The 22,397-nt window shown below is 38.1% G+C and overlaps 1 long non-coding RNA gene across 1 annotated transcript in view; it reads right to left on the reverse strand.

Moving 5' to 3' along the window:
- Nucleotides 1-12,726, reverse strand: part of LOC137855208 (uncharacterized) — a 33,359-nt gene extending 20,633 nt beyond the window's left edge. Inside the window, exon 1 of the long non-coding RNA XR_011095595.1 lies at nt 12,584-12,726. This is a non-coding gene — a long non-coding RNA (uncharacterized lncRNA). The remainder of the gene's footprint in view (nt 1-12,583) is intronic.
- Between the last annotated feature and the right edge of the window lie 9,671 nt (nt 12,727-22,397).

A 22,397-nucleotide genomic window follows, 5' to 3' on the forward strand; every position in this document is an offset into this window, starting at 1 on the left:
CATTAACACCAGTGACAGGACCCGCGGGAACGGGGTTAAGCTGAGGCAGGGGAAATTTAGGCTTGACATAAGGAGGGGGTTCTTCACAGAGAGGGTGGTTGCACACTGGAACAGGCTCCCCAGGGAAGTGGTCACTGCACCGAGCCTGTCTGAATTTAAGAAGAGATTGGACTGTGCACTTAGTCACATGGTCTGAACTTTTGGGTAGACCTGTGTGGTGTCAAGAGTTGGACTTGATGATCCTTAAGGGTCCCTTCCAACTCAGGATATTCTATGATTCTATGATTCTAAGTGGTCCAGACAAAAATTGTGAGACACTATCATTGACATTCAGGAAATGTAAAATGGCTTAAACCATTCCTAAAATATATTTGCTTCCTGAGAATAGAAATACTGGGTCACTTCTGTGTTTTTTTCTCATTTCATGTGAGCCTCACAGGCACTGTGCTCACCAAGCAGTGAGAGGAAGTGAGACCACAGCCTGGATCTAGCACTGATGTCATGAAGGAGATACAATCCCGTATGCCTGCCTTTGTTGCAAAATCTTGTTTAATTCAGGTACAACATGGGATTGTGACACTGCTATACATGTATTTCCTGATCTCCACTAGTTAGTAGAATTTGTGTTGTAAAATGTAACTGGAGGAGAGAGTAGATGCCTCAGACCACTGAGGAAAATTTTGTTTCTTCAAGTCAACTTGAAAAATAATTGTATTAAAAACATGAATGCTCCTAAGAACTTCTGTGGAAAAAAAATTAACAGCTTCAAGAGATCACTACCAAATGTCACCAGTTCATAGAGAAATATCCAGAGCAGAGTTTCTTAAGAGACTTCTAGACAGTTTTCATGCAGACTTCCAGCTGAAAAACAATTTTGATGGAAAAGAAATTTCACTTAAAATGTTTATTTGCATTATTGTATCATTTCATTATTTTGAAATTTTTCATTTTGTTAGGACTTGAAATATGAGGGTTTGGTGATGGGAAAAGAAACATAATACATCAACAAGCCTTGGACATTCTTTGTGCCACTTGGAAAAGACATTTTCTTTTTATTTCTTTCCTTCTATTGGAACTCACATTTTTCTGAGAAAATTCATTCAGATAAATTTTTTCTTGCAGAAAAAAAAAAAATATATATATATATAACTAAGCTTTTAGAATATAGATTTCTAGTTTTTTTTTTCTGTATAAAAATTTTATTTACTATGAATAGGATTTTAATGGTGTCCAGCTAGTACAGAAAGAAATTACAATCATCTTGCCAATATGTAAAGTACAAAGAATAAGTAAAAAAAATAAAAATAAAAATAAAAACCATATGTTTATAAAACCACATTTTTTAAACAAAGAATAGCTGCGTTATTTGTTCTTATGGATTGTTGCGGCTTGCCTCTTTATGAGTTGCTGAATGACAACTTAATTTGCAAGTGGGAGAGCAAAGACTATAATGTGATAATTTATCTCCAAATGAAGACAGAGCAGGAACATACACAAAATGAATCAGCTCCCTTCATAGACTGGTATTGAAAATAGTCTTTTAGTAAAAAAAAATTCACTATTTAAAAAAAACTGTTGTACTATTGTAGTCAGCTGAAGTAATTTCTCTTGTCCTCTTAATGGCCTCTTTACATGGGACACTAATACACCATTTTTGGTGCATTTCATAGGGCAGTATATGGGTGTGCTTGAGAGGAGAAGAGGGCATTTTAATATGCAAGTCTACTGGTGTTATTGGTTTTTTAAGAATCAGAATGATCTATATTGTTTCCTAAATTGAGCCTACATATCGTGGTATTTAGAAACATGTTGTGTCTTGTTAAATTTTTTCTGTAATATAGAACAAGAACACAATAGCTTCAGTAAATCAAACTAAAATGAGTGATTAAGTACCTGATTTAATACTGTGCATTAATTTTAGTTCAGATGGTCCTTGCTTTGTTGTATAATAAAATTGCACACAAGACTACATCATTTGCATGCTGCGGCAAGGTGCATTATAAAAATAATCTTAAATTATCAAGACCTAAAAGGGAACAATTGTCAGGATACAGTGCCCATGTGTCAAAGACAAGCCTTTAGTGAGGGTGCTCCTTATTTAAGAGCATGTACTTTGTTGCTTTAGCAATTCTTCCTTTTTCCTAAAATCCAATCATAGTGACATCCCTTTAGGTTTCTAGAGGCTTAGCCATTACTGCTCCTCCTGCAAACCGTCAGTAACCTCTTACTTAGCAAGTTTTAAATTTCCCTGCATCTATCTCAAAACTACAGGTATACTGTATCACATCCTTCCAAAGGATTCAGAGCTAAAAGGAGAATTTCTTTCTAAATTACTGCTATAAAATACTTTATATCTACCCATCTCTCTGCAGGGTCCTGCTATCTTCATTCAAGCGATTATTCCACCTCTCCAGGCTTTTATCTTGGCTGCTAGTTACTCCTTGCTTCATCCAAAATCCACAGCTGGCTTTGGAAGCAAGGCAAACAGCTCACTGGTAAACGCACAGTATATTAGTTTTATTGGGCTATAAAACAAAAATGGCTGATTAGGAAGATAGCGGACATGGTCTGTTGAGAGCCTTGTGGCCACCTCACCATGTGGAGCCCATGTCATGCCTGCGAGGCTGCCTCCCCGCGATCCTGCTGCTGCTGCACGTGGCTACTATGAGCAGGGCATAGCACCAAACACTGCAGCCATCAAGAAGAGTTTCAACACTGCTGAAAGGAACCTGGTTTGTGTTTTTTCTAGCCATCAAAGGCCTTTTGTTGCAGATTTCTTTCAAGCTGTATCTTGCCTTTTCCCAGTGCTGAGAAAGCCACCACCTTTTGGGCTGCTCCTGAAACCTGAAGGCCTCTTCAGGGTCTTGAGGAACAGCCATTGAGCCAGGTAAGAACTGCTGCCCTCCACTTGCCAGCTCAGCATGAGCCTTTAGATCTTCCTCAAGATGCAATGGAAAAGCAAATGCACCAGGTTGTTAGGTGAAGAAGTGGAAGGGCCTTACCAAAACAGCCTGAGTGCATGGAAAATAGGCTAATGCATGTGTACCCATGCCCATGGGAGAAAAGACTGAGCATGTACAAAGGATGCCTTTGTACGGTGTGCATCTGTGTGGTGCATAATGGTAGAGGCTGGAAATAATGGACAAACATGGTAGGTTACCACTGAGGAAAGTGTTGCAAAGTCATAGGGGTGACTACACAGGGGTATACTTATTGTCATGTCTTAGTCCATGTAAATCTTAACTGTTTTGCTACAGTTTTATTCAGAGCAGTATTGATCTGAATTAAATTCATGTTTATCACAACTCTTCTTCCTCTGCATACAACCACTTCACTGTCCCCCCAGGAAAGACATATTCCAAAAGCATCACAGAAAGGAGAATTAATTTGTATTCAGATAAATATGGGTTTTGTCACACAAGGGGAGAGCATAGCTTCATGCTTTCCAGTGTTCTGCTTCTTAAAAAGGCAAACATACTAATACAAAAACAATGATGTCCTAGCTCAACTGTTGACTGTTTTATAATAGAGATGACAATCTCCTCCTGACCCCCCACAGATCATCAACTTAAACTCTGAAGCTTAAGGCTTCATTACCCTTGTAACTCTTCAGTAGTAAGGTTACAAAACTTAATATGTTGCTCCTGACACCTAATCCCTTTTTAATCCTCCCAAAGGGCTTACTTTGGCTATTTCCATGGCAGTGGTTCCACCACTGGTTGGTTGCACACTGCATAAAACTGCTTCCTCATACTCTGCCTGAGCTTGTGGACATTGATTCTCACTTGGTGTTCGCTGATTTACAAATCAGAAGAGGAAGGTCTCTGATTTGTAGAGATCTCCTGGTCCTACTGTGTTCAATTGGAGCTATGGGGTGCTGAGCCTATCTGTAAATCAGCCTCTAAGTGGAATGTCCATTGCTCGATAAAATATTAAAAGCCTGTAATTAGAGCATAAATTGTAGGAAGTGCTACAGTTTCTCTAGTCAAACAATATACACTTCTAGAATTTATCCATAACTATTCATAGATAGATACCCCTAGATATTTCTTGCACTTTTGTGTTTGTGCAATGACAATTATTAAAGAAATAACATCTAGCAGCAAATGCTATACAGTCATTTTCATGGAAGCAGCTACATCCCTGTAAGGAAGCAGCCAATTTGGCTAACAGAAAACTCTCTCATTAGCTTGTTTTCAGTTCTTCTTGCTTGAGAAACTTCCTTTGTTCTCATCAATGTGACTTTGAAATGAGACTAAAGTGAAAAAAGCTGGCTGGCACAGAAACTTCTCTTACACTGTACTCCAAGTATTCATAGCAGAATTTGTAAAGAATTTGCAGTGATAGGAGTCAGCAGTCAAGTTGAATGATTTCCTATAGATGCCAGGTGTCCAAAATAACAAATTTAAAGATCATACCTTAAAAAATATTTAAAATCTAATCTCCATTAAAACCATGTGATGAATTTGACCTCAAAGTTGCCTTTTCATAGAACTTATTCCATATGATTTTTGCCTAAGTTGAGCCTTATTTTGATACTTGTTAACTGCTCAAGATTCCATTACATAATTGTCTGTACTAGTATTCACTGTCTCCTAACTTAAAAAGGCCTGTGAATCTGATCAGCATGACACTTTTCCTCTCCCACATCTCTAGTAAAAGTGTTATGAGTCTATATCCAACAAAGATCATTGTATCATGCTTGTTGTAACCTCCCACACTGTAATCTTTCATGGTGTTTCAGAAAAAGGCTGAATGCTTCTCTTTGCTGTGTATGGAAAACCAAATTAGAGATACATATGAGTAAATGCCTTAACTGACCTATATTAGGGAGAAAAGAAACAAAAGAGCTGGAAACAGTTTCTTTTCTTTTCCTGACTGTTACAAATAAGCCTTTTTTTTTATATATGTGTATTTTTCAGTCCTCATTTTCTTGCACTCTGTTTCCAATAAACTCACTGGAGATACTTTAGACTTTTTGTTTCTCTCATGTTTATGTGTTAATCATATTATATGACAACGGGAAATACCTGAGCAACAATAAAAGCAGAATGCAAAGCAAGTATGGCAAACATAAAGGACCAAATTCTAATCCACTTAGGTTAATGAGCTGGTTATTCCTGCCCAGCATGACTCCCTTTGAGCTCAGGACACTACTTAGAGACTTTAGCAACAGAATAAACGGTATGAAGTTTCCTCATAGTTTGTGTGAGCCTCTATGAGCATAATTATAAGACACCAAGCAATACAGAATGATGCCAGAAAGAACTGGCAGCACCTCAAAAATCTCTTTTGAGGAGTGCTGTCCGAAGGCAGGGAGCAGGCTCCATCTTCAACAGCAAAACTCCTGGGAATTGAATGGCCAAGGCTAAAGCTGCCCTCCTTCTCTGACAGTCTCTAAGGCAAACTTTAGGTGACATGACCTGCCTCTCCAAGGACATGCCAGTCCCTCTGGGGAGCCAGGGATCTGTCTGGTGGAAGGAAGTCACCCCCTTCATGCCCCAGCAGGGGGGGACTGCATCCTCTCTCCTAAACTGTAAGTTAAAATCCATCAGTCATTTTAAATGTGTCATACACAGAGCTCTAGCCTACAGCATTTGAATAAACAGCATGATACTGGTTTTGTATTATTTTTCTTTCATCTACTAAATAGTCTCTCTTATGCACTCCAATACTACAGTAATGGGCTCTGGATAATAACTTAAACAGAGTTAGTCTTTAACCATATTGCAGTGTTTGTCCTTACAATGCAACAGCACCGTGGCATTTTACAGCAAAATATGAGAGAACAAGTGATAATGAACAAATATGGTTGCATCATGTTGGGAAACAATAGGCTAAGTGCCAATCTTCAGGCATTTCTAAGTGATATCCTTGTGTTTATACTATTAGTTCAACCAACATTGCTCTGCTTCGTACTAAAATAATAACAAGAACAGAACCGTTTGTTCAGCCTGACTGCTGGAAAAGGAAAACGACATTGTGTGTAGAACTGCAGGAAATTATGTTGACTGATAACAAATATAATTATTTCCGAATTATTATGATTGTGTCACAATCATTCCAGGAATGCAAAAGATTTTTTTTTTCTACTCATCCCTTCCCCCCTACAGCACAACTCCTTATCTGCCTTCTTTGTTCTTACCTTCTGCAGCAGTTGCAACACTGGCACAGTGCCCCAGCACATGAAAGCTATGGTATTGTGGATTATCAGAGTTTTGCCTGGAATAGGATGGATGCAGAAACAGTCTGTTTAACAAAGGCCCCACTTTATCTTTGCCCAGTCTTCTCTCCCTTGCTCTTTGAAGCCTCAGTCAGGTATATTGTGTCACAGGGTGGCAAAAAGAGTGGCTGATTTCGAAGAGGTTTCACAGGCTGCAGAAACAGTTTGTCCTTCAGAAAAAAAGTATGCACTAAACAGAAAATACGTCAGATGTCACTGCTAAAAGGTTAGTGATCAGGGGCTGAGGTGTTAGCTGATGATAAGAAATGGTACACAAAATAGATTTTATTAGGAACAGGGTAGAATAAGAAACCATGATTGGAGAAGGCACAAAAATTGGTAAGATATTGAAGATTATAGCTGATGGGGTAGATTATAGAGCAACTGAAGAGAAAGGAGATGGATTGTGAAAATTAGACCTCCTAGACAAGGAGAAAAGTACTGAAAAAAGTACTAAATTAGAACTGATTGACAACAGCCTGTTAAATAATATTGAAAAAAGCTACCTGAAATGGGGTAATAGTGCAGCTGCTGGATTCTGGTTTTGCATGAATTGAACCACGGGAAACTGTTTGGATGAGAAGAAAGCATCACCTGAGGCTAACCCTGATATGTTAGTCAGGAAAAGAAGGTGGCAGCTTCAGCTGCAGAAACCCACAGGCCATACATAGGAGAGAAAGCCCCCAGCCCATTCCTTTCAAAAAAAAACTTTTATCAGCACCCAGACTTGCTACCAGAACCTACGACATACACTGAGGTGAAGAAGTATCCAAAAAGCAATGGTAAACATTTGTTAGATTAATTTGTGATGGCTAAGTGGCCACAGATAAGGCACGCTTACAGAGAATAATTACAGAGTATGTCAAACCTCAGCTTTGGTATGGAAAAAGATCATCAGTCAGTAGCAGAGGCCAATGTCCCATGAAGTGACAGTTCTAGTAGTCCCCAGCCACACTTTTATCGGGCTACGAGACATAAGAGCAGGAGGAGGGAAGGCAGATTTGTTTGTTCGGCTGCCCTGCTGCATGAGGCTGGCAGCGAGCTGCTGGCACTTCAGGTTGGTCACTCAGAACTGTGAAAAGTGCCTCTGAAATCGGCAGTCATGACTGTCTGCCTCACACAATGTAACCAGTCACATCTCATCAGGGATATCTAATGTCCTAATGATGTCTGCAGATCTTATTGACTGTGCACAAGTGTAAAGATTGTTTCAGACAAGGAGACTTTGTCCCAAGCACTAGCTCTGGACTGAACCTGCTTGAACGGGTTTTAAACAAGTTCAGGATAATTGTAGCAGAAGTTTGTTGTTTTGAAGAAATCTGTGTTTATCCCAAGCACTTTGGTGTCACGTCTACATCTCTTATCTGACTGCCAGGGTCTGGAAGACTTCCAGTTTGTAATTGGGCTTTTCAATTTAGTGAATCTCTGGTTGAGGAAATCCTGCAAAAGTAGAGTATCAGACAAAGCATGAGGCACAAGTCCAGCCAACTCTTCTCTGAGGCCTTGTTCTTGGTGGAAACATTACATTTCAGGCAATTCTAGAAATCTTTAATTTTGGTTTGTAGTAGCTAACCCAGAAAGCTAAGTCCTACAAAACTCATATCTCTTACCCTGCCATGTGGAAGGGAAGCAGCCATGTTCTGATCTTGCCTTTCACACAACACACAGACTAGTGGAATAACAGAGGCATCTGAATAGCTTTATTATTACACAAGTTCATGAGGCCTCTAACCATGTTTCCTTTTCATTTCTCCGTGTATAATGTTTCAGCTCCATTTGTCCCGACAACCTCCTGCATTTGCTATTTTTATAAGGATTCATGGCAAGACTACCATTTTTCCTCCCTGCCTTCCTAATAGAGTGCAGCCTACACTACTGTCCATAATTTGTCCCTATGCTTTGATTCTTAAGGTATGTTTTAGAATATAAAAATCTTGCAGCACATAGGAGGGTCATGGGATCTGCAGTATATATAAGCTGTCAGAAGTTAAAGAATATGAAGCATTCTCAAATAAGAACACCCTTTTACTCCAGTAAGTGATGTATTAAAACTATCTTAGCTGCAACCTGCCAGAGAAGAAATTATCACAAGGTCTTATATAGTGAAACTGCTTGTAAGGAACATTCAAGGAGATGGAGCACAAAGTCCTCAAATAATGTTGTCTTAAAACAATGAAAATGGAAAAGAAGAAATTTGAGACATCCAAAATCTGGAAGCTTATCTTGGTAGATAAACTACTGTTACTAGCTACCTATTAAGCCAGCTAATGTTTAATTTCACTAACCTTGAGTAAAGGCCTATGTAAGAGGTATAATCAGACAATAGACGCAAAGGAAGAGATAAGGAGAAATGTAGAGTTTATCAAGGAGAAGGGTTAGTAGGGGATTTTGTCTGCTAAAAAGAAGAATAATATTCTTAATTGGGAGAATCAGATATGAAAGAGAGGATACTAGAACATACTAAAGACAAGAGATCTGAGCTTTTTAATCTGTATCCAAAAGAACTCATTAATATATATTTAAATACAAATACATATATATACACATATATGCATTTTGCAGAGATGTGAAAAGCTTTATATCTTGAATCGCATTCTAATCACACTTCCCCCTTCTGAAATGTGTGTGCTTTGATGTTGGCAATGGGATTACACTATTTGTGTTCTGTCTATTTATCTATACTTCATAAAACTTTGTTAGATATATATTATGGTACATCCAACGCTTTGATAAACAGCAATACTTCCTCTTTTAAATTATTACCATTCTTTTTTACTCATCACAGCTACCTGCCTCTAAGAGACCAGAGTTATGCAAAACATCTTTATGTTTTATGTTGATGTCCCAGGCAATTCAAAAGGGCTAGAGTGACCATCTGCCTGTGAGCACCTGAAAATAGTTTGCTGTAGAGAGCAAAGAACAAAAAGAAACATTGTTCTAGACCCCATCAAAAGAGCGAAGTCCAGGAGTAGGAAAAGTCTCAGCCAGGCTTCCTTTCTCCGCTGTGAAACACACTGAGACAGAAGCTGGGGTTGCATTGCTGGCTAGTAATAAAAGCCCAGGGCTACAAAAGCCCAGATTTGGATGGATCAGCCATCTCTAAAGTAGATCAGTCAGTATCTGGGCTCTTTTCTGGAAGCCTAGAGTTATACTTTCTATTGTCTAGACGTTTCTAAATACCCAAGGATTCCAATGGTTAGTGGAAAATAGGTACATGTATTTGGACTTTACTGGAACACAGAGAATTTGAATATGGTCCTATATGATCCATCCTAAAAGTGAAGAAAGAATGCAGAAGTGAAGAGACAAGCAGTGAACATTTTATTTGTCCAGATTCCAGCAGCCATTGGTCAGGTGGTGAGATTAAGGATTGTAAAGGTCAAAAGGGCTAAAGGACTCATATGGCCATTTGTGCATACTGTAAATAGTGGTATGTGCAACCACCCCAAAAGGTACTTCTGATTTTCAAGTACCACTTACTGTATATCTGCATGTATATATTTCTATATGTAAAGATGTTATATACATTATATTATATATAATGTAATAAATATTTAATTTACTACAAATAATATATTCTTCATGTATATATATATTAAAACAGGTATATGCAATAATGCTGGGGAATGTAAAGACCACAAGTTGCAGTATTTCCTATAGTAAGCAGTTGTCTTTTTTGAATTTTAGATTAAAGGACTATGCAAAGAAACGAAACTATGAAATGCCCTAAAAGAACACACAGTATAGGGGACTTTCAGGCCATAGTATCACAAGCATAAGAACACAAGCAGTTAAACTTGCTTTTTGATTTTTATTTTTTTAAAGCCAGTTTCAACCTGGATTGACTCCTTGATCTGGTTCAAAACCCAGCATAAGCACGCATGCTGACAGCAGAGTGGGGAGAGGGCATGGGGTGGGAATGAGCAGTCCAGGGAAGTATTTATTTTACTGGCTTTGCTGGTTCAAACCGCATGTGAAATTCTGGCCCTAGTCACAACAGGCATTTGGGAGAACTGCACAGACAGGTTACAAGAAATAACTTCTGTTCTTGTACTGCTGCATACAGACAGTGCACATTCTGCCACATGCACATATCAGAGCATTATAAATAATGCATTCTTTGAATCTTGTTACCAAAACAAACATACTATTGTTAAGACACCCTGCCAGCATCCAGTGTTGTTTCCACTAAAAATATTCCTTGGACTCTAAAGTTTCATCTGTCAGCCTTATAAAGCAAAAGGCAAAGGTCTCAGACAACTAGTTAAGAACAAAACATTAGCGGAAACTTAAGGGTAAAACATGCTTATGAAACTTACCTGTTCCTTTCCTTGTATTTCAGCATGTTTCACTGTTAGCCCACTGGCTAATAATAACTTCCCATGTGCTCATTGGAAGATGGATGCATTTTATTTGCCTGTTTAAGTCCCAGAAATCTGCCCTATTTCATCCACATATGAAGATAAAATATATTGACTGGTGAGGTATGAATAGGTTGTAGTGAGGGCACAGTCTGCTGGGATAAGACATTTATTCTTCCCATAAGGGGATATATCCAGTGCCTTCCAAGTTTCCACAGGTGCTTAGGTTATAATGAAGACAGATATTTCAATTTCATCAAGTTTTAAGGAAGGAAAAATAGAAGTATTATGGTTAAAGACCCTTTCTGGCACTTGCGTATTAGTTTTGGACAAAATCCTTAAGTCTTTTCTTACAGCTAAATCATCATAAATGGATATGCCTGTGGAGAAATAAATAAATAAATAAATAAGTCTATTTAAATAGAGCGCTGGCCATAGAGGACACAGAGAAAGGGCAGGGATGAAGGGAAGCAGACTTATCATCCTTATCCCCTTGAAGCACTGAGTGGTGTGATTCTTTGGGGGTGGCCTCCCAAAGTACCACTAGCAGCATCCACCCCTCTGTACAAGGAACTGGAGGAGACACAGACCTCCCCTCCCCCCATTTCTCATTGCCACTTCTGCAGCTGTAAAAGGTCTCCTCCTCTGGTGCGCACCGCTAATGGCAATTTGAAGATGGCCCTGTTACTCACAGGACTTTCTTTCCCAGATCATTCACAGCTGCTTTGTAACTGTTTATTTATACTGGGGCAGTGCCTCTTTGCCTGAGGTATTTATATGGTCCCTATCATTACTATGCCCAAGTTCCTCCCATTCTTAAATGTGTTTATTCACACAACAGCACCATAGGGCACCATTATCCCATCTCAGAGCTAGGAAGCCAGGACACAGGACAGTCAAGGTCTAAATAGAGGCATGCAAGCATCTGACTTTCACTGATAGCAGTGACATTTAGACATCTAAATAGAACTGAATGTCCAGGCCTAAACAGCCAGCCCAGCTCTGCTGGGTAAGTGATGGAGCAGGGAATTCAAGCCAGCTCTCACTGCCCTTACACTGCTCTACAGCCCAGGAGATCTTTTGTTTCTATGAGGAATGGACCTGGCAAAACATGAAAATTACACTGCATAACAAAAATGCTACCCACCCTTAGGAATACACATTGCAGTCCCTTATTGCTGTTTAAATGTTTTTTTTTGTTTTTGTTTTTTTTTTTTTAAAAGATATAAAAGAGGGAGAACACTCCAGTAATATAAAAGAGAAGTAACTGTGGACTTAAAAGTTAATAATCTCTTCTCAGAGCCTCAGAAATGCCTTTCTAAAGTTACGCCTCCTAGAGGCACACTTTTCCCCACGAGGAAATCCTGGTAGGAAAGTCACATCCAAGTAATGGAGTTTTCCTGCTGTGCTGTGGGTTTTCCTGCTCAGGATAGTGCATGGTTCTGAATTTTTCCTGCCTAATGATTGCAGGATTTGGTCTTTTAATTGGTTTCTGTATATTAATTGGATCTGAAAAGCTAAGGTATTTATTTTGTAAAGCAGTTCTGAATGATGAATAACCAACTATTTTTCATAAAGAGTTTTACTATACAGTCTGAAAGGGAATGCAGATTTATACAATAAATACAACTGCTCCAAAAGAGATCAGATTTATCTTAGCAACTGGCAAAGTCTCTCTAGGATTCATCCCCAGTCCCAGCCTATCAGTCAGTGTATCTTTCTTCTAAGGCTTAAATGCAATAAAGCATACTCTTTTATAAATTATAAAAGTTTTATTTTGTCGGAGACATGAGGAATTCCTTCAAGTGAGAGGTTTTTTCTCTTAATGGATCACATTAATAGCAGTAATATTAATAATTTAACTTTTATCCTAATCGGGATTGTATCCAAATTATTAGGCATGTCCTTGAGCATAAACGAGCAAGGGCAAGGGCAATTCAGGGTGGCAAATTTAACACAATCTCTAGAACCAAATAAGTAAATAAAAGAAAAATCTTACCAAAAAACAGCTGAATCTTAACAATTGCCGAGCCAGCAGGATGGCTGGAATCGTCGCGAGTTCACCCTTTATGGCCCAGGAAAAATACATTGTTAAGCAATTTTGTTGTTCCTACCAGCAGACCTTGAAGTGGAAATTAACGAGTGGTGGTATTCTCTCACACCCAATCCCCTGTACATTTGCATTCATTTGCATATGAATGCCCAGCTAATTGTTTTGAAGTAACAATTAAGAGAACAATAGAGGAAAGAAAAGGGACTCCAGGCAGCAACTGACACCTGGGAGTCTGTATTAAGAAAAGCTTTTACATATTTGAATTAAAAATAGACAATGGAACAGAAACAGGCAGGCATAAAATTCATTACTGAAAAAAAAGCTAGCACACCACATCCGCGCACGCTATCACTCTCCAGAATGTTTCCCACTCATGCAGCCGAGAGACATAGAATATACTGGATGGTAAAGGTTTTTCCTTCTTTTGTGTATTTTTGAAAAAGGTTGCTTTCTCACATTCCTTGTGTGCCTAAACCAAAGAGTTTGAGTTCAGAAGGAGTGGAGGATTTTGCCAATTTGGCATAAATTTCAAAGTGGATTAGCCTTTCCAGAAAAGTTCTGGTATGCATGGATGTAGCTGTGCCTTTCAACCTTTTGCTTTGGGTTAGAATTTGATCTGTTGGAATATGACAATAGAGGTATAATTTCTGTTATAACACCATCGGTGCCATCTGAAATTACTACTCAGGCTGCATATCCAGTAGGGATCCAATTACCCGATTGTTCATGCAATGTGTTCTGTTAGACTCACTCCTCCCTCCTGGTAATGATGATGTAGCTCTTTTTATCTGGAGCAATTGCTGCTGTTAACTGCATGACTGGCAAATGCTTAGGCTCTGCTGTCCCCTCCTGCAAGGACAAGCCTGGGAAGCAGGCTAGAAGAGGAGCTAGCAGCAGTTGTGCTCAGTAACAAGTCCTATTACTAAGGAGGTTTATTGACTTCAAATTACTGATCACTAAAGCACTTTTATACCCAATAGGATCATCTGAGACCTCCTGCAGAGAAAAATGCCAGCACACAGCAGATGGGAGGAAACGAGGCCGTGAAGGAGGCCACAGAGTCCAAAGTTGGGAGAGGGGAGTGGAGAAGGAGTCTGGAGAGCGGAACAAAGCTCTGGGTGAAGAAGTCATGCCTGTGGGTTTGCTAGGGGACATGAACACAAACAGGCCCCTGAAAAAAAGCTGGGAGCTCAGTTCAGGGTCTGTTTCCATAGGACAGTATTGTCTCACCTAAACCTCTTTCAAAAAATGTGCTTTCATGGAACATAGAGAAGGGAAATTGTATACTTCGTACACCTCAGGAAATTAAAAAAAAAAGAAGAAGAAAAAGTACGAAAACAAAAAGATAAGTTCACCAAGAAAACCCTCACTCATGACCTATTCCTGATCCAGGTGGGACCATAATCTGCAAAAGATGCCTGGGAGACACTCTTAGTGCAAATATGAAAAGTGTAATATCACCATAAATTGCATTTCCTGAAATGCAGAATTACTAGCCCTGGGATAGTTGTGAACTAGTTCATATGGTGCAGATAACAGCATCTTGGCATTCTGACACTCCTGAGTGTCAAAATGCCCCAGCATGCACTTTGCCTTTTTAAGTTAAAGGTCTTATTATTCAAAGTAATCAAAAGTTACTCTCTTGCAATAACATAGTGTATTTTAAATAGAAGAGACTTAAAATTAGAGGAGCACATTATCTTTTTTATTATCCTTCCCTGGCTATCTGTAACTTCTGTTTTATTTTGATAAAAATGATTGGGACGTAAATACATTATGCAACTGTATATGTCACTTCAGAGTTAAGGCGTGTGAATGTAGAGTATTATATCTGAGGATGATTCTAATCATGAGATGAAATATTCATAACATGTTCCTCAATATTGTCATGTTCAAGTTGTCTGAATTGCTGGAAAAATAAATGTCATATCTGTATATGACTGCAATGGTTTTTCTCTTACTTTATCACAAAGATAAGTAAGATAGACCCATAGACTGATAGAACTTTCACTATAAAGTATTTGAAAATATGGGATAATCCATCTTTGCATTATTTGCTGAAATGTTATACAGTAAGGCATTTCTTTCTCTTCCTGTTGTTGTACTTTTCCTGTTTTTCTATTCTTTTCATGTACTTCTAATACATTAAATAGAATGTTATGGATTGAAAAATAAAGGTCTCTGTTATGGATGAATTATTTTTTTCCATCAAGTTGTCTGAAGGTTAGACAGTCAACACCTACAAATTACACAGATGTGTCATATTCCTAAATGAATTGTATTATGCTGGCACACCTATGAATACTAAAAGAGATCTGCCACAAATCTCAGTATAAAATGTGCCTCTCTAATTTGTCTGGGTGTATACTGAATACAAGAATATTCTGCCACTCTAAAAAGCAACAACATGTTGGGGCTGATGTTCTTTAGCAATAATTGTATTTGTTCTCCATTATTTATCTGTTTGATGAATTAAAAGCTCTTTCCAAATATGCGAAGAAATTAATAGCTGTGCATCGGCAACATTATTATACTGCTTTCTTATCAAAAGCCATCCACATGCATGCTTTATGAAACAAGGAGTGAGGAAGGAACATTCTAGCAAGAACAAGGAAGAGTGAGTCTATTGCCTGGTTTGAAAACAACTGTTACCTCAAACATAACATACTCATGAATGCTCTTAAAATGGCCCCTTAAAATGCCATCCCCTGTCAATTTCAGTGAAGGTGGTGGAAAGGAGATAATTAGTTGCCATTTTATAGCAGCAACAAATGATAACACATTGCGCAAGAAAAACAACTCTGCAACTGTTGATTGAGGAGCCAAGGCATGTGGCAGAGTGTTGATCGGCCACGACCGCAATGGGGACAAAGGGAAGAGATGAGCTTAGCAGTTTTTTCCTAAAAGCCTGATGAAAGCAGTGTTGGGAAAGGTTAACACCAACACCAAAGACATTGCTAGGTGGGACTGATTTAGCAGAGGAAATACATGAGAATTTTGAGGTGTATGAACTAGTGAGTGCAGCATGCAGCCACTTCTTCTGGCTCTGTGGGAAGATAAGTTTAAGATGAGATAAAAAAAATATTTTAAGGTTATTTCCTGGGACAGGTGGATAGTGGAACACTTGGAAGTAGCACAGTTTTAAGGATATTTAGAAGAGAGATTGTGGAAATCGACCAAGCAGAGAAAAACTGATACTTAGCCAGGGTAGGAGGAATATAGATACAGATAAAGCTGTTATTCAGTGTCTAGCATAACCATGCCCAAACCTTTGAGCACTACTATTATGCAAAAAATAAGTAGCAATAATAGCTTACCATAGAACTCATCATATGATAAAATGTTACTTTTAAACACATGATGCCATTATGGCTAGGGTTTCTTCTAATATGTATTTATGTCAGGACATTATACATTTATTTGTTCTTTTTAGATGATTTTAACTAACTAATTTAGTATTTGTCATACTACGAAATGCCCTATTATTTCATATTTATTACTGAAAGCTTAACCTAAGGTGTCACGAGTCATAATTTTGTCGTGGACTCAGTGAGAAGTGGATTCTATTTCCAACATTAAGCTCCAATGACAGTGCAGTAGTAAAATAATTAGAATGTATACATGAAAGCTGAGATAAAATGGTACCCAGCGGGCCAGTGCTAATGCATATGGTAGTATAGTAGAAATACATAAAGAAAGATTATACACTAGATAGTCCAAAGAGATTCTAGGCAATCTACCATGAACAAGAATCATAATTGCCATAAACCATAGCAAAATGTGCACCTAGTCAGAGGTCACTTCAAAGCACAAAGAGGACAAGCATAATGAAGTGTGGTCAAATCACAGAACCCACTGTGAAGGGCTTCGATTACGGCACCTGCTAATTCCTTAATCTTTAATTGTGCATGTGTAAGGTGTATTCTCTGCCAAGACAATTCAAAGTTGCATTTTCTTCTGTGTGAATGTGTGAATCAATATTAGTGATTGAGTAAGACAAGCTCATCTGTTCACTCTGTCTTGAAACATGACTTATGTGGTGAGACCACATCTAGTGGGAGGGCAACTGAAATACTTATCGCCAAATGAGTGAGAGCTTGCCAAACAGGTTTTCTGATCTGTAACAAAAGCATCTGGACAAGTGTTAGTGCTAAAATTGTCATTTAGTTTGAGATCAGAGAGGTCTGCATTTACCAAAGCTTCTGCTGTTTTGTTTGCCTCAACCAAGTTAAGTGAAAATCGGCTGTGTCCATGTCTTCTTATTGAGGAGCCATGGAAGCAACAGTTTCGTATCGTAAGAGAAACATTTCTAGACACCTGCAGTTTGCTGCTTACATATTTTGAGGAGAAAGGAGGCTGTCATGCAAGGCTTTGAGTTAGTTTTTGTGTCAGTTCACGCAGCTGGTATTTCCTGCTCTTACTCAAGCTGATTTCTATTCAACACTGTTTCCTTCAGTACTCCCTGTTCCACAGACAAAAAATGCAACCTTACAGAGCAAAGGCTCAGACAGCCTCTGAACTGGTGCTGTAACCACTTCGGGTTCTTAGATTTCACACTTATTTACTCTTCGTGGACGGATGCTGCTCGCACTTTGCTTTGGTAAATCCAAGCTGTGCTCTGAGTTACATAAAGAGAGAACATAGAGGCATTCCCCCAAAACAAACAGAAAGGAATGTCAGTCAGAAACCAACAGTGTATGGGCAAGAGAAGAGTTACAAAGCTTCATTAGACATGGTAGATTATGTATTAGCACAGCATATAAAAGTTATATTTATTGGCATTTATTTTGTCCATTTATTTTGCATTTGTAAGGTCATCTCCTTGAATCAGCATGTGGAAGAATCTGTCCTCTGAAGCAAATCTCTCTACCACGGGTGCTTCTGTAGTTTTTTTTTTTTTTCTTTTTCTTTTTCTTTTTTTTTTTTTTTGCTTATAAAAGAAGAAGACATGACTGATGATTGTGAATTAAATGTAACCCAGTGAGCTGTCAGTGACAGATATGCATTACGTGCACTAGTACTAGTCCAGATGTCATTGCTACACTCTAGTATTCTCCCTTCAGCAGCTTACAGCCCATAATTAAAGTTTAACTTTCTTTTTAACACTTTCAGATCCCAAAGACCCACTTTATTACAGCTACTTATTTGAAAAAAAAAGAGAGTGCAGTGATATGCTCATAAGCATGCAAGAATTTGGGGAAAAAAATGTTCTTAACAAATGGAAATAGTAATTTTGATGAGTATAACCAAAAAGGAAAATAACACCACTTCCTAAGACATGATAGATTGTCATTTGTTTTGTTTTCAAAATGTTTATGTGGTGAAAATCTAAGAGTAATCTATAGCCACAAGCACTGTACTGGCTGCATCCTCCTCATCTTTAGCAGCTTCTTCTTCACTTTTTCCTTTACCCAGTTTCTTTATTCTATAGTATTAACCCTTACATTTCCCAAATTGCACACAGGGTTTTAACAACATGACTCCCACTGACTTTAATGAATCTTGATGCTGAAGATTATGTAGTTGACTGATGGCTGTAGTCTACATGTACGGTATGCAGTCACAGATCATTACACTGTCTTGTCTCTCTTGCGAGCTATAAGCAGTAGCTATAGTCTCTAGGCAATCAACTTAATTTTCAATGGGTTTAACACAAAATATCATGAAATTGAAAAGAAGCATTATACCCATGCCGAAAGGAGAAAGTTTGACTTCATGCTCTCTGATCAGAGCAACCCTCCCTTCATTCAAGAAAAACAGTACATCTTGTTTGCTTTTTGTTGAGGAAAAGTTCTGAACTATTGGCCAGTTCATCTCCCTAGGTCACCAGAACATTCCCCTTTCTATGACTGCATGCTGACGTTTGCCTGGCTAAATTATTTCAATTGCAATCTAATTCAACAATAGGCTAAAGAGAAAATTCATTGGAGTTGTGTGGATCCTGTCAAAAATGGAAAGGAAACTGGTGTCAAACGTTTTGTCTGCCTGCCTCTGCTGTCACCTTGGAGAATAATGGAGCTATGCAACAGGTACATCTGAAAAACAACCCTGAGTTCTCAGACAGACAAAAAAAGTCCTGGCACATGTGACTCTCCTGGGACTTTGGGAGAGCGCCACACAAAAATGATGATCCTTCCTTTTCTCTTTCCTTCATGCGGCCTATTTTTTTTCTGCCATGGTCTTGAAAAGAAAGTCTGGTTGGCAGCAGTACTGTTCTCTTGTCTTCTTTGTTCTCCAAGGAAACAGCTTGTGACAGGAGAGGCAAAGTTTCAAGTAATGAATGAGTGCTGCAGTCATTTAGGGTTGGTGCATTAAATGCACAGGATGAAGCCAGAATAGGTGTTCTGCTTGACACTGTTGCCTTGACTTTACTAACTGACTTCAGTAAAAGCACCTGCAGATTTGTGTGGTGCTGGTAGATTAGAATAAAGAATTTTTTATTTTTTTTTTTAAATTTGCCCTTCTCTTTGCCCCACTTTTCTCAAATAATTTATTATTATTATTGAGATTGTAGTTGAAGTCTTTTGCTTTTGACTCAGTCTGAAATTAGCTTCACCTATAGAAATGAAACCTAAAGTGTAATAGCAAGTATGTTTTACTTGTAAGGTAACATTAATTTATTTCATTTTTAATTAACTATTGTAAAGATGTTAGCAAATCATTATTATTGTTTCTAATGAATGATTTATGAGAAGTATATGTTTCTGTTGTAAGAAACAGAAAGATCCGTGACTGGGACATTTTATGGAAGCTGTTGCAGGGATGTGGCTTTGGATTCAGCCATTGTAATTCTGCTAAAGATCATCCAAAATACATTTAACATGAATTAACTTGTTATTGTCAGCCATATTACAGAATTTTTCAGACAAGAAATAATGAGTTAAAAAAAAAATCCTATCTGTTTGTAATATAAAAGGGCATATACGTAGGTAATATACTATGGTCATATCCTCAATATACAGAAAATGCCAATTCATGTGTTTTGTATATAAACGATGAGTCAATGATTATAATAAGCTGCTAATGAGAATGTGATTAAACTTTGTTAATGTAAGTAGTATTGTGTAGTTAATTGGGTGTTGTTTAATCACGAGAAAACATCTAGATACCTTCGCACAAAAAAGGAAGTATTTGCAGTCATGTACAGGTATGGTGTATGTGTCCAATCTTACCACATTTCAAAGCATTTTTCAGCCAAGAGAGTGCTCCAGACATCCTTGTGATAGGCAAGTTCAATTACACGCACACACAAACACACTTTAAAAATTAGAAATAAGGTGCAGTGTAAAGAACTGGAGTTCACACAGGAAGTCTGTGATGGAGAAACAACCTGAAACCAGCTCTCCTGGATCTCTGGCTGGAGCTTTAGTCTCCTTAAGAACCTTTTAGTCTGGGAAATGCCCAGAATTATTAATGAAATTGTAATATTTCTAAATCTACATATTGGGTTTAGCACTTGCACAGTGTCATTTTTCCAGCTGTTATACAAGTTGTTTTATTCAAAATGATTGAAGAAAAAAATTGTTACCAATAAGATTGATCAAGGAAGATCAGATTGATCAAGGGCTTATAAGAAATTGATCAGAAAATGAGTGAGTCTGTTTTATCCAATACCCTGTCGGTTCCTTACTCTGCACATCATTTCTAATTTTTGAAGTGTATTTATGTGTATTTCCCCAGATTGCATTTAGAAAAAAAAAAAAAAAAGGAAGGAAGGAAGGAAGGAAGGAAGACAGAGAGAGAGAGAGAGAGAGAGAGAGAGAGAGGGAGAAAGAAAGAAAGAAAGAAAGAAAGAAAGAAAGAAAGAAAGAAAGAAAGAAAGAAAGAAAGAAAGAAAGAAAGAAAGAAAGAGAAAGAAAGAAAGAAAGAAAGAAAGAAAGAAAGAAAGAAAGAAAGAAAGAAAGAAAGAAAGAAAGAAAGAAAGAAAGAAAGAAAGAAAGAAAGAAAGAAAGAAAGAAAGAAGAAGACAACATTGAGTTTAAGATTATCTAGAAAATCTTTCTGTTAAGTTGGTTTAAATGAATGCTGTGGTCAATTTACTTGCATCAAGAACTACTTTGCTGGACATCACTCCTTCATCTTTTGTATTTGGATTCTCACAGATGTGCTCCAGTTATTTGGCTGCCTTCAGCATTGCCATTCTATGGTATTCTCTGATGTCGACACAGAAATCTACCTATTGCTCAAAAGCAGCCTTTCACCACAAGAAGTAGAGCTAGAACTCCTTTTTAAATCTGATGTGTCATTATCCCTGTATCTGTCCAAGCTCTATTACCATGGGCTTTGCAAAACGGCACTTTGCCTCCTCCTGATGTATATTGTTGTAACTCCTGCTGTTGCATAAATACCTTAGCACCTTAAGCCTGGTGCTTACTTATAATTTTATTTACGCTTCCAGATACCCACTCCAGTGTCTCTGGCAAGCCCCATGCTGCATCATTGTGAGCTGTCTCAAGAGGTATCTGAAGGGCAAGTGCAGAATCTGAAAAGCTACTGAAAATTAGAAAATTTCATCTTGTCTGCCAGCCTGGGCATTTTCTTACAGTTTCATTGTTCTCACAATCCTTAAAAAGATAATCAGAAAACATATGGTATAAGACAAACTCAGCTCTTTCAGACTCAGCCTGTTTGTAGTTTAATATTCGATTGTCAGCATTTCCTAAGAAGTTGCTTCAGTTTGAGTTCATGTTCCCAGTTTACCTCAACCACCCAATCTCCTATAACAATCATGCCATAAGCTATACTCTTTACATCTAGAAGTCCAGTTTCAGTCCATGTCAGGCCTAGGCTGATGCCTACATGCCCCAAATACCTGCCAATAGCTGTGGCAAAGATTGTCAAGAAGCTAGATGGATCGCTGGCTTAACATGCCAGAATCTGTTCTTGATGTCGCAAGCAGTTTGACCATGAATAAATCACAGCAGCATGTCTGCAGTTGGTAGCAATGGATACTGACTTCTTCCAAGTGCTCTGCTCAGTGGTTTTGGCTCATAACAGATCCTTCCTTTACCTGAGGACTTTCTAACTACTTTCAGCTGCTAATTCACTCTGTGCTAATCTCAATGAGCATAATAATACCTTTTGTTTGCAGCCTTGTCACTGCTTCTTTCTGTGGCCTTATCAGAGCTAATGGTCTTTGCTTTTCAGTAGTTTCCCCAGCTACAAATAGGAATATATTTCTACTTTTGTGTTGCCCTCAGGGTGTCCAGTCCTTGAAATAGTCTTTAAGTTTAAATTCTTCACAGACCTCAAGATGTCTGCTCTGCTATTTTCTCTGGATAAGGAAATTGTAAGTCTGTACTGTGATGAGCTCCACAACTTGCTCTACCTTGCTGCTCAGCAGTCACTGATACCCCTATGTGTCAGCAGCTATGTGCTCTGAGCAATAACACTGCCTGTTTTGGGAGTTTTCTTATTGACAACCTGCATGTGTCCTTAGGTAAAAAAAAAAAAAAAAAAAAAAAAAAAAAAAAAAAAGTAGCTTTTGATGATGATGATGATAATAATAATAATAATAATAATAATAATAATAATAATAATAATAATAATCAGTCCTCAGTCACATGTCTAAAGTCTGATATTAGCACTTTCATGTAGTGCTGGAGCTGTGCTGCAGTTGGTTCCACGATTCTGCTGGGCTATTGAACAGCAATAGGCTGGTGATTATTTAGTGCCTCGACCAATATGGCAGCATTCAGTTGGCAGGCTTCTTCTGTGGTATATTTATATATTTGAATCAGCACATATCTTTGAATTTGCC

Source organism: Anas acuta, chromosome 4, assembly GCF_963932015.1.
Source record: "Anas acuta chromosome 4, bAnaAcu1.1, whole genome shotgun sequence".
NCBI classification, from domain to species: domain Eukaryota; kingdom Metazoa; phylum Chordata; class Aves; order Anseriformes; family Anatidae; genus Anas; species Anas acuta.